We start from the raw sequence: 13,294 nt of genomic DNA on the forward strand, positions 1-13,294 counted from the left end.
GATATCGGCAACGTAAGAGCACATCGGAATGATCGAGTGGGGTCGGACAGAAGTGCGATCCTAATTCCATTAGCACAAAATGGTTATAAAGATACGTTAGTGTGATTATAATAAACATCAACCGTGGTGTGGAATATGCGTTACTGTTATTACCGGATTGCCGTCGTCGCTAACCGGATAAAATTCGCAGCAACGTCCACGTAAAGGGTTCCGAACGCGTGGACTTTATCATTAATACCGTCGATATTATCACCGGTCAACGGGATCGCTAACACGACGGCAATCTCTATTAAATTTGCACGGGGATATTTATAACGTAATTGGCAATGTAGTTTGCGTTCCTCGAGTGCTCTTCTCCGGTTCGGTGAATCTCCGATGGGCGACGATACGGATTACGTTACTTCAGAACTCTCGCCAGATGTATCCGTATACACATATATGAATGGTACTTCGCGCTGTTCAATACTTCGATCATCGGCTACCTCTTCTCGCGCGAAATTTGCGAGACTGGAGTACCGGTTTCCGTCTCGCTGATCTTATCGAACGCACTACCACACCACGCTTCTACCTTCGCGATTGTAAAACAGATGTTCCCGATGGTGCTGCTACTATCGATAGGTGTCGTGTCACGCCTGACATGTAATTCCGTCAGAAGTCGCACGAACAGCGGGTGATATCTCACTCCAATGAGAAGAGTGTACGGAAGAAATTTTAATGGAGTCCGCAGCCTGTCTCGAAATGACGATAAGACGCGCTTCATCGACACTGTATTTCTCTTGTGAAACCTCCCCATACGTCGCGCAAAGTAAATCCAATTAATTTATATGTCTTACATTGTTAAAGGATATTTAATTGAAATACACGCAAATCGCTTTAAGCTTCGTTAAAAATTAAAGAATATCATAAAACAGCGAAGTGTGGAAAACAGTAATTTCCTGTTCGATGAGAACCACTAACAAAGTGTCGTAAGCAACACCCACGCATTTCGCTGAGACAGTTCTTCTTAATCCTTTTTCCTTCAATTTTAGATCAGCTCTGTTCTTTTAATATTATTTTTGAAATTTTGTTTTAAAATAATCATGTAAAAACGCAGAAGTTTGTACGTACTTTAATATCTCGTGTAAATAATTCACGATGAAATATAATATGCATTTTTTTATTTATAAATTAACGAAGTGAATAATATAGCTTCGATAAAAGTGTATGTAAAATATCCATGAATTTTATATTTAATTTTGCCAATTTCAAAATATTATTTACATTTATATTATTTATAAAAATTAGTACTTACTAATTTTTGTATATACATATGTAAAACAGTGTGCTTTGCATCACAAATTTATTTATGCTCGATCATAAAGTTACTAAATCGTACACGATTAATTTTTAATCTCCATATAAAAATTTTAATTTTTAATCCGCGATCTCTGCGCTATTGATGTTTACAATCTAGTATCCTAATTTGCATAATGAATATTTTGTACACATATGTATTTGTATCGCAATGTATCCTCAACACCGATCTCCTCGTATGACGTGATGACGTCATACGAGTAAAAGGAAAAAACATGAAAGACGGGTCTCGTACAAAACTTTCGAAACGCGTGTACGTTTAATGGCACGCGTAAAGGGCCTGAAAAGGTGAGAACGGAATGCGGGGACGTTGCTCATTAACCATCGAGCGACTTCAATCAGATTATAGAAGTTGCCCCGGCAAGGCTGGTGGCAGCCTGTTTGGTTCACGCTCGTTTGATTGGCCGACCTCGACACTCTTCGCGAGACACACATGAGAACTTTATCCTAAGCATTTTATCGGAGACGCCGCTCATCAGACGTTATCCGGATGATTTTATTATTTAACGCCCTGAACGTCAACATGTCGTATATCGTCACGCAGCGATGCTCAACAAACAGTTTCTATGCACAAAATATTTTATCTCATTATTGAAATTACATCCAGAAGCTTAAAAAGATACATACAATAATCGTACAATAATCTAAAATATCTTCTATTATAAACTATCTAATCTAATTCTATAATTCTAATATTCTTCTATAATCTTTAAAATATTTCTTTCTTTTTTAATATCGTAGTTTGGAATTAGGATTCTTTTTTTTTTTGTAGATATTTCTAAGTGAATTAAACTTTCTTTACTATCAATTTCCTTAAAATGGCACAACTTTAAGCACGATATCTGAAAATAATCGTGATGACAGACGCGACTTACATATATCTGATAGAACATTCTAAATCACAGCGATACGTCGACGGCTGTCAACCTCCGTTTTAACGACAGGCACTTACCGTTAATGCCGGGAAGACAAGTTGCGCGAAGAGGTGGGTCTATAAATCTATCCGCGGTTATCGGCAGGTAGCGTGTATATATTACATTTATGACAAATTAATAGACTACTTCTTCCCTCTTGAGGTGACCCGAGATCGCGCGCGGCTCTTCGCCACGGAATTTCACCGGATTTAACAGCGTTTTAATGCATCAGCGTATCGTGACGTCCGGCACGATTGTAGGGATTATCTCGGCGCTCGCTGCGGCCCCACGGGCCACCATAAAGCGGCTCTCTCTTCGCCGTGACTTTACGGCTCTGCCATGCCGCTAACGCACCGTAATGCCCGATAATCCTCGCATCGTTGTCGCACCTACGCCCCCGTAAGCGCAACACCGATCAGTGATATTACGCGCAGGTGCACCGGCACGATCTCGATGGCGGTATCTCGAGGGAAGATGAAGCGAGGCATTTATCATAGGCGCAACACTGGCTTAGGATCATTCTAGAATCGATGTACGTCATGGATCTCGCCGACTAACGGAATTTTACGACGCGATAATTTGGACTTAACACATGCTACTTGATTGAAATAAACTCTCGCGATCTCACAGTGCGCCACTCGACGCACGAAGTTTCTCCACGTTAGCTCAATATCGTTCTCCATATGCTGCCAGTGCATACATCACAGACGGCTAAATGATTTTATGGCTCGTGAACTTCGGCTTAACTAGCACATCGGTCGGAATTGATTTTCTAGACGCATATATATCTGTAGAACAAATGTAATAAATTTACGACAGGTTATGTCGTTATCTACTGAGAAACGTGAAAATCTTTCTCCGAGAGATTTATTATGTCTCATATAAATTTTTCAATATATTGCACAATTTGATCGAGTATAATGATAAAATACTACCGAGGAGAAACCAACCATGTAAAAATCAGAGACAAGAAACAAGCGTGGTACCATTAATCTTATCATTAAAATATTAAGTTTAAAAAGTGAATATGGTTTGTTATAAGCTGTTACAGTGAAGAGACTGCAATCCCATTGGATCGGTTTTGGACGTATCGATTCATCAGGTAGGTCTTTAGCCGGTCTCTGCCGTATATCAAATTAGTGAGGCTACGTCGGGTGCGAGAAGCGTACGCGTGTAAGCGAAACGACGATAAAGGGAACAAGAGCTTCGTCGAAGACGAAGAGGAAGCATACGTGCGAGATACGGCTAGGCGGAGGATGGAAAAGAGAGACCGAGGAGAGGGTGGGTCCGAGTAAAGAAGCGAGAATCGATCAATCGAGGCCGAGTGACAGGCAACCGGTGGTATCGTGGGCATCGACATGACGACAAGTGCCGTACACTGTTTCCAGTTACCTACGTGCCTCGAAGGACATCTTTGTCCCGATGACGTAGCCGCAACCAAGATACAAGTCGCACGCATTGTAATCCCGAGCGACGACAACTTTATATCGCCTGGCCTTTTCGTTGCATCGGCACAAAACACGCGGGAGCCAAATAAAATTTCAGTTTCATTTTCATTCAGAGTAAGTTCGATTCCTCTCTGCTTAAATACGGCTCCGACGTGGAAAAGTACCTAGTCTACCTACGCGACGCTTCATCAAACCAGGCGGTTGACGCAATCGAGTCTGTTACATTATAACTGCATTAGGTATTACAACACGCTCTCGCGCGGTTCCCTCAAAGAAATCTCATCTATCTATCGGCCGAAACAATATCTTATGTACATAGCGTACGTTAGAAGATACTGGTGTACTCGTAATAAGTCGGTACGTCAGATAAACACGTGAGAATGATAGCGTACGCGGAACCTTTGGGAAACCGTTACGACACGGAGAGCGTGGAGAACAGGATTTTTGCCCGCTGAAATGCCGAAAGAAATGCGAAGATAATACATATTAACCGCGATAAATTGAGATGGCAATTATTCGACGGCAATTATTCCGAAGCCCGATGCCGCAAAGGGACCTGTTCCCTTGTTCCCGTGTGCAAAGAGGTAGTTACGCGAGACAGACCGCGAGCAGATGGATTAATGTAAAGGCGCACGACCCTAACAAGCGAATTATCTTCGAGATATATTGTGCCGCTTCACGGGTGGTTAACTCCGCGCGAACAGGAGAGAAAGAGAGGATCCGCTGCAGCGCCGCTGAGGAGAGAGTCGGATGTAAAACGAGGAAATAGAAAGCGAGAGAAAACGAGACGCGGAAAGCGAGAAAGGGTAAGAGAGGAAAGAAGAGAGACGAGAGAAACTCGTGGCGAAAGAGAGAAGGGGGGAAAAAAACGAAAGAAAGAGAAATGGAGAAAGATCAGCCGGCTCCCAAGTTGACTGTGGCTTGCCTTCTTTCGTCTCACTCCGTGGTAATGCCTTGTAAGCTCTACTAATCTGCTTACCGGTCGTCTCTCCTGATTTACCGAGATGTTTTCATTGTCTTTGCTGACTTAACAACGGACCATAAAGATCCCGAGCTAGCGCGATCTATCTGTATCTAGGCGTCGATGTGCTTCTTATAAGAGGATACTCTTATTCTCCAACACGCACTGACATTTCGCTTCCGGAATGCCACGAGTCTTCTTAAAAGCTTTCTTTGGACGTCAGTTCTCTATGCGATTGCGAATGGTATTATAAATTCCATTATAGGTCAAAAATCAACGTCCTTGCGTTTTTAGACTGTTCAATGAATAATCGCAAAATCGCATTTTTAAATTTTACATTATTAAATAAATGATATTCGACACGAGCTAAGAATGTGGATTCATCGTTCGCGCGATATATTTGGCGGTGGATCGAAATTCTAATTGCGAAGAAAAATCCCGCCCGACGGTGAGTTTAGTGAACTCTTCTCGACGGGCGAGTGTCTCCGAGACTGAAAGAGACCGCAGGGAGTTCAAAATCCGTCGTCGGCGAGTGCCGACTTTTTCTCGGAAGAATAATATTTTCTTACGACGGGAAGAAAGGAGGGAGGCACTCTCTCCTTCTCCCAAACTACCGCGCCGATCAATGGTGGAAGTGAATCCGCCCGCGAGTCTCCGCGATGAATTTTTCCGCGGCACGCACCGGCGAGCACGGGATTTAATGGCGGGTACGTTGCACCACGGACATAAATTCCGCGATCAAAGTGCATCGCGTCGTATCGAGGCGAACTTTAAGGATTTTATGTGATTAAGTTCTTCGCCGTCACTATCTCCGCCCTTTATCCGCTTAGCTCTCGCTTCTTCCAACTTTCGTTCCCCGAACACGATCTTTTCCTCCGTCGCAATACCTTTCCCTTTTCTCTCCGTCCCGCGCTCTCTCCCCGCGTGACTTTTTCCTCATCTATGATTCTTGCGCATCTTCTGCATCGATTGCACTCCCTCCATCTACCTCCGTGGCGCACGCCGCTCTTTTCCTTTCCCGATCCGGTCGGCCGCGGCGCGTTGGATACCAGCGCTTTATCGAGTTCGATTCGAGCACGGACGACAAATCGTCCAAGTTTTAAGTATTTTCAAAAAGAATCCATCCTGCGAAAATATCCCCGTCGTGCGTCCCCCGGTAACGGCGGAACGGGAAGGACCGAAAGAGCCATAAAATACGTGTGCATAGATGCATTTACGAAGTCTCCAGGTTCGTGGCGACTTGGGAATCCCGGAAAACACGAGGGATGAGGGATGGGAACGCATCGGACGGTGATAGGCGGGAAAAGGATAGACAGAAAAGGCGCGCTGCCACTCTCACGTAGCCAAGTTACTGCCAGTTGTTTTCCCAAGAGACAAATTTATCACCGCGGCAAGTCTCCCGCAGCAAGATTGAAAAGTCAAAATCAAAATTGTATCAATGTGATATCTCGCATCGATATTCCCGTGAATCCAGCCGCGGTCGTGCTTCAACTCCCGTGGGTATATACTGTTCCTCAATTAATGCGAATTGTCCGATATTCCATTTCACTCGACTCGACTCGGCTCGGCTCGACCCACTTTGCGTAGGAATCTTGACCAAGTTTCTTGTATCCGGAATATCGGAGGCTCCCAGCCGTGAAATGAACGAAACTCCCGCAATATATGATGACAAAAGTACCGCATAACGAGCACCGTTGTTAAAGATATTCAAGACGATGGACATTATTTTACTACTCAAGCTGCATTTTTAATGCATTCATTTCAGAATACCGCTTGAAATAACTCGAACGGATAATTATAAAGAGAACGCGAAAGAATGTGAAGAAACAATACCAGTGCTAAAACAGAAATAGCTTAAAAATCGACTTTGTTACTTCTAAACGAGTTCTTTTTTCGGAGTTTAAATGTAGTTACATGTAAAACTGTAATATTTTAGAAATTTTAATTTTAATTTTTTCAAATCAATTATTTAATTTCAATTTTAATCAAATCCAAAAGTGACACGATCTAATAAAATATTGTTCGTATATCTTTAGAAAAATCTTTAATTATATAAAAATATCAAAGATAAATGGGGTAATGTATGAATTGACACAGAATTATGCATAACGCCCATTTTGTCGTTTCTTGCTGTTCGTTCTTTAAGGATCTCAGCTGTTTTAAATCCGAACGTAATCTATTTATCGTCGAATTCTGCATTATATAAACAATTTATCCATATTTATGATATTTATCCATATTTATCCATATTTATGAAAAAATTCATAAAATATTAAATATAAATCTTTAAAATACTTTTCTATGCTATTTTTTTCTATAGAAAAAACTTTTCAAATAAATATAAGCAGCATTATTTGTATGCATTTGACAAGTATGATTACATGCACTTGATACTTTTACAAATATAATAATATTTAAGCGATGCAATAATAAATGCTGAATAAAACATGGAAACAAAATGCAGAATTTAATCAGGTTTTTAGAATACCTTTCTTTAGAAGCATAAAAATTGCGAAACAAATTAAAATCGAGTAAAACGCAAATGCATCTCTAGCACAACGACATCTGCGCCATTCTCGTACCTGCGACAATATCTCTGATTAATGTGACCAAATAATACCGGACCATGATTGGGAATCTGATTTACAGTGTGTTTTGAAAAAAAAAATCCTATAAAGAGTGAATCGACGCAACACTACGCCGTAATCTTAGCGGTGCGACATCTCCGAGGTGTGGGAAACGTAGGCGGACCTGTAATTTTCTCGCCTCTGGACTGTGAGGCGCTTCGAGTAATTTTCACTCGGCTTCGAGTCATCGAAGGCTCCGAATTGTCAGGCATCGCGGTCGAAAATTGTGCTAATCCCTTTAAAGCGACTACCGCCCGCATCCCAAGAAGTGTGATCGGTCGACGAGGCGTAAGTAACACAACAGGTAGGTAGAACGGCATAGGCCACCGGCGGCGGCGTGCAGGCGAGGAGGAACGAGAAGGAGAGAACGGTTGGAAGAACAAAAGCAGCAGCGGAGCCACAGGCTCCACAGGTGCTCTCGTGAGTGGGTTTCCGTCCGTTTAGATAACCGCAGACCGGTCGCCAAGGCGTTAGAGCAAACACCGACCGAGGCGAACTTTCTAACGCCATACTGCCGCCGTCGGAATAGGAATCCCTTCCTATTTCAGTCCCCTTAAAACTACGATCTTCGAACTACGTTCTCTCTACCTGCTTACTCGTGTAAAACTGCCTATAATCTAAAAATGCAGCCCTTCTGAGGAGTTTCGTTTTCCACGGCGCGTCTCGTTAAAAATCGAACGAGTTGAGAAGAGAACGAAATGATGTTAATTTAAAAAAATATAGCTCAAGAGATATAAAATGTTTTATCTAGTACATCTCTAACATTTGCCAAATGAAAGATTAGAATTTCATGAAAATGATTATTCTCATAATTATTATACATCGGTATATAAGGTTTTATAGTACATCGGTATTTATGTCTATAAAAGAAAGTATTTTCTCGTTGATACTAAAATGATATGCTTTGACGTGCACTCGTAAATCCGCCGATTTTCGCCCCGTCGACTCCGAGCACGGTTTTAAGCATCTTTCTCACTCCGCGTCGTGTTTACTACGCGATGGCCATTAGCACGGATTGCTTGGTAGCGAATCCGTGTAACATCACCTATAATGCAGAGTTTATATCACACGAAAGCATTAAATCAAAACGAATTGAATAATAATCAATTTTTAATATGTACGGATGAGTTATTAATATTAATATTATCTCCAGGCTGAGATGTGTTTAATTAAGTTCATAAAAAAAATCTTCTTTCTCTTAGAACTAAATATTAGCGATAATATTATAAATATTAGCGATAAATCTTTAGATGATCTTTGATTATAATTTCATCAGAAAAAATAACATTAAAATTATATTATAACAAAAAATATAAAATAAATACGTATTTACAGAAATTTGACCTGATTTCCTTGAGAAATATTTTTAAGAATTAGCAAAATATTCATAAATCTGACATGTATACTATAAAATAACTTATCACATATGAATATTTTTCTCCAAAATATATAATGTAATTCTTTATTTGTATTACCAGAACGTATAGGTAACATTTGTCATGGGTATCATATTTTATATATATAATTTTGTCATCCATCTACAAATTAACATCATACATAATCTTCAGAAAGAAGCACACTTTGCGATGGAGCAACCGTCCAAGTGAAGAAAAGAGGACGAAGATCGTTTTACGAGCTCCGATGAACACGGATCAACAATCGGAAGACCATCTCAATGAGCGGTAATAAACCGATTTTATTCTCGGGAAGAGAAAGAGAGGAGAGTGCGAAGCGGAATATCTACCCGAGAAAGTGCGAATGCGTCTCTCGTATAACGGCACCTGCGACATTCTTCTACCGGGTGTACCTCGGAATGATGTGATCGAGCAATACCGGACCGCGAGTCGTCGGAATCTGATTTACAGCGCGCTGCCACGACGCCAATGTAAACAGATATCGGCGCGAGAGAACCGTCGATATATAAATCGTGAAATGTCGTAAGTTTCGAAACGAAAATGGTAATGGCAGTTGCGCAATTCGGCGACGGCCGGTACGCTACGAATTACGTGCGCGGCTACGATAACGTTTGTCAATTTCGGTGCGAATTTTTCGCAAAAGTTTTGCGTGCGGCGTAACACAACAGTGGAACGGGACTCGTTGCAACGGCGATGATATAGAGGGAAATTTTCTAACTGGAGTAAACTCCGCGCGATACAGTATTCATCAATTGCCGCGATCAATAAGTGACAATAACTGGTACAATAACGATACCGAAACGTGCTGGCCAATCCATTATCGAACCTTATCGATCGCTTGTTATTCATAAATAAATGTGAAACTAAACCGCTAATTTACTATTATTTGTAACAATCTTTTAATTATTAACTACTGATCATTAATTAAAAGACAAAATTTAAAGGTTTGTTAAATATATAAAATCTTTTTAGTTTCATGATAAGAAAAATAGGTAAACACAAAATCAACTTTTGATACAATTAAATTAAATGGAATATATTCTATCAATCATTTATTTGCGGATTTGTTAATTATAATTGATTTTCGTATTCTACTTTATAATGTGTGTAGTATGTAAATTCTGCACGCACGAGTTCTCGCTCTCTTTCGTAATCTTTTATTTTTAAAACTAACAATAACACGTAACCAAATTTAGGGATTAGTAACAGATATTTCTGTGTTTGTTTTACATACGTCTGTAGATCACAATTTCGACGAGGTTTAAATTCGGCGAATTTACTATCGTCAGTTACGTGGGCTGCATCGTCAGGCACAACGCTCGCATGCGATGCGCGAGAACGTCACGTTACTTTACATTCCTTATCGATTTTTATGACGTGGCCACGTGTTGTAAAAATCAATAAGGGAGATTCGCATGCGACAGAGAAGCGTAGGAGCAATAGGTTTCTCACGATGGCGATCCGTAACGGGGACCGCGTAGCGGCGTTCTCTCTCTCTCTCTCTCTCTCTCTCTATTACTATTTTGTTATATTATTGCCGATAAAATATCTGCGGAAAACAAGGCACACCGAGTTTTTACGGTCCGGAACGGCGGCACGCTTATTTACGCTCAAGTAAATTCCGCGCGCTGCCGTCCGTTCGAGATCTTTAATTGAGGCCGGGACGCGCGAGCCAGTACGAAAGCGTTTCGCGCCATTAATACCCGCGGACACGCGGATCGTAAGGAAATGCGTAAATTCATCCGCGATCGTTCCGCGAGCCGCGGCGCATCGGCCGTTATGCAAATTATTTTCAGCGCGAGCGTAAAACCTCGCTAAACTAGGGTCAAATTCGCCGCCTTGAGAGAGAGGAGCCACTCACACATACGCGTATTACTCACGCGTATCACACGCTCCACCACTTTGCATTTGCGCCTGCAAATAAATAACGAACGGCCACGTCCCGTAAACGTCAATCTCCGTAAAAAAATGCAACTTGTCGGCCGGGGTGCCGCAACCGACGGCCAACATTTCGGCAAGCGACCTCGTACGTGGCGATCGCCGAGTATTTACGACGGTAGGTGGGATAAGGACCCGCAAGGCCCATACCGTGACGACAATAGCCACCGACAATGCAACCTGTCTCTTGGTACTCGCAAGGATGTGACACGTTCAAGAGCCGTGCGTTATTCTGCGGCGCGCCGTGATAAGCAGTGCGTCGTATGCAGAGGCACGGACTCGGTGACACTTGAGACTTCAGGGTGACTGAGTCAAGGCTCCTAGCACTTTCGAAATCCCACTGAGACTTGTCGACGCTGACAAAAAAAAAAAAAAAAAAAAAGGACGGGTCATAATTCGCAAGCTGGAGAATTTAGAAAACGAAATTGAAAACGGCGATTTTTCAATTTTCGATATCGTCTCCTCTGATTTACAAATCTTAACGGAGACTCGAAAATAACATTTCTAATAAAATATCGCAACAACATTCAAAATTTACGAGAAACTATCGTACACAACTTTCTTGGTACACCAGAGTTTCATGACCCGCTTTTGTCCGTCGCTTAGTCACAGCAAAAACAGTGGGACGAGAAAAAAGAATGGGCAAAGGAAACAAGAGGAATACGAGCAGGTAAGCATCGAATCGCGATTGGAATAGCGCCAATTTCTCCCGTGGGATACGTAGATTTGAAATTCATGAAAGATTCACTCCCTTACACGTTTTCGGCCGTGTCCAACTTGCTAAACTAGTTCGACACTGTAATAAACGCGAGGGCCAAGGTATATATCCCAGTTCGCTAACCCAGAGACTGTAAGCACTGGCACCCTTTCAAGTTTGGCAGGTTCGGCATCCTTTTAATTTAGATTGCAATTCCAATTGAGGTAAATATATCTATTTCTAATATCATTAATGCTAAGATAAAACAGTAGATAACGAATCTGCGGACTCATAATTTGTGAAAAACAAATGGAAAATCGTTTTTACTTCAGTCCACGCATATTTTCATTTTTATATTGCATTAAAAATCCTAAAAAATAATTATCGCTCGTAAAAACTTGTAAATGTCATTTTACTTACGTACTAGTCTAGTTTTCGACTTTTGTGTCTTCGAAAAACACTATTTATCTTCGTTTGGCTTGCAGAAGCAATTAAAAATATTAAAATCCTATATTAAAATCAATATCAAAATAGTTATGATGATAAAAAGCAGTTACAATATTTGTAACCAATCGTATTAACTCGTGTCACATACTGAGAGAAAAGAAAATTAAGCTCACGCTAAAATATCGAAATATTATATCAATTTCTCAATATTGTAATTCGTAATTTTATTGAAACTGCTGCAATATCCGAAGATATTCTCGATATTCTACGATGCAAGTGAGTCAGCATTAAAGGAAGTTTTCCAAAAAACAAACCGTTGCATCATACCCAGTTTCTGGAGGGATCGCGATAAGCCCGATCGATCCGGCGCCATTTTCTCGGGAAGACCGGAGGAAATCGCAGACAACCCGTGGGGCACGGATGTTTGTTTCCACCACCACCGAACGCGAGCGTCGTCCGCGGGTCGACAAACGGAAGCAGATTGATGTGCAATGGGGCGATGACGCGTTAATCGCGAATTCCTTTGGAAATCGTCCCCTCGATGTCGTGTCTAGCGTGAGCTTTTATACAATCGGGGAACACAACTAAATGAAGGGCAAGCGGGAGAACGCTGTTTGACTCGGAAATATCGCGGAGGGTTTCGCCTTTGACGAGGTTTCGCGAGGCGTAAGGGCCATCACCGTACGAACGTGGATCCCGAGGGTTCGCTAGTCCTTCCGGCGGTTTCTGGATTCATCGACAACACAATACAACGAAATAACGCACGTAAATATACTTGTACAATACCGTTTGGTAGTTTGATACACGCTTTAGAAGTCATACATATTCCATTTGGCCCTATAACTTTATTAATAATAAGAGTAATTATATATGTATATGCAAATAACGTAATTTTACACGAGCACAGATTGTAAAATAATAATGTGCACTTACAAAGGTGAGCGCAAGCTACATAAGAGCAACAATAAAAATAATAATCGGACGCAGGTTCGAAAAGTATATGTTGCAATCACTTTACAAAATAATATAAAAAAATTGCAATATTTAAAAATTTCAAAATTCCAATTATTTTGAAGTACATCGATAATATGACGTCGTGTCAAATATGAAGCAATTGCAAATTGATAATATTATAAAATAAATTATCTATATACAAGACGTATTTATTAATTAGTTCCTTTACAGTTTCCACTTTTCAATCAATTTCCGCGACATGCTCCCAATTTTATTTCCCGTATTTTCTGCACTTGAACAATATGCTCAATCGCGTTAATGCATTCACACAATTTTCTTATGCAACTTGAGCTAAATAGGAAGTCAGGCAATATCTCTGTGTAAATGCCGTGTAATTTCGCGCGATCCATTAACAATTCGACTAGCTGATTGCGCGGAAAATAAGATTGCCAAAATTTGGAAGAAAGACGCGCGACGCGCGCGAGAATAGAGCAGCTCAAGAAGAAATAAACGGGTCTATCCCTTTAATCTAGCCTTGGA

At 41.1% G+C, this 13,294-nt stretch overlaps 1 protein-coding gene across 2 annotated transcripts in view; it reads right to left on the reverse strand.

The window, feature by feature from the left end:
* The window catches only part of LOC105432505 (uncharacterized), a 117,413-nt gene that overhangs the window by 97,332 nt on the left and 6,787 nt on the right, over positions 1 to 13,294 (reverse strand). The gene's annotated exons all lie outside the window — the stretch shown is intronic.

Source organism: Pogonomyrmex barbatus, unplaced genomic scaffold (assembly GCF_055798465.1).
Source record: "Pogonomyrmex barbatus isolate J1 unplaced genomic scaffold, ASM5579846v1 scaffold1, whole genome shotgun sequence".
In the NCBI taxonomy this organism is placed as follows: Eukaryota; Metazoa; Arthropoda; class Insecta; order Hymenoptera; family Formicidae; genus Pogonomyrmex; species Pogonomyrmex barbatus.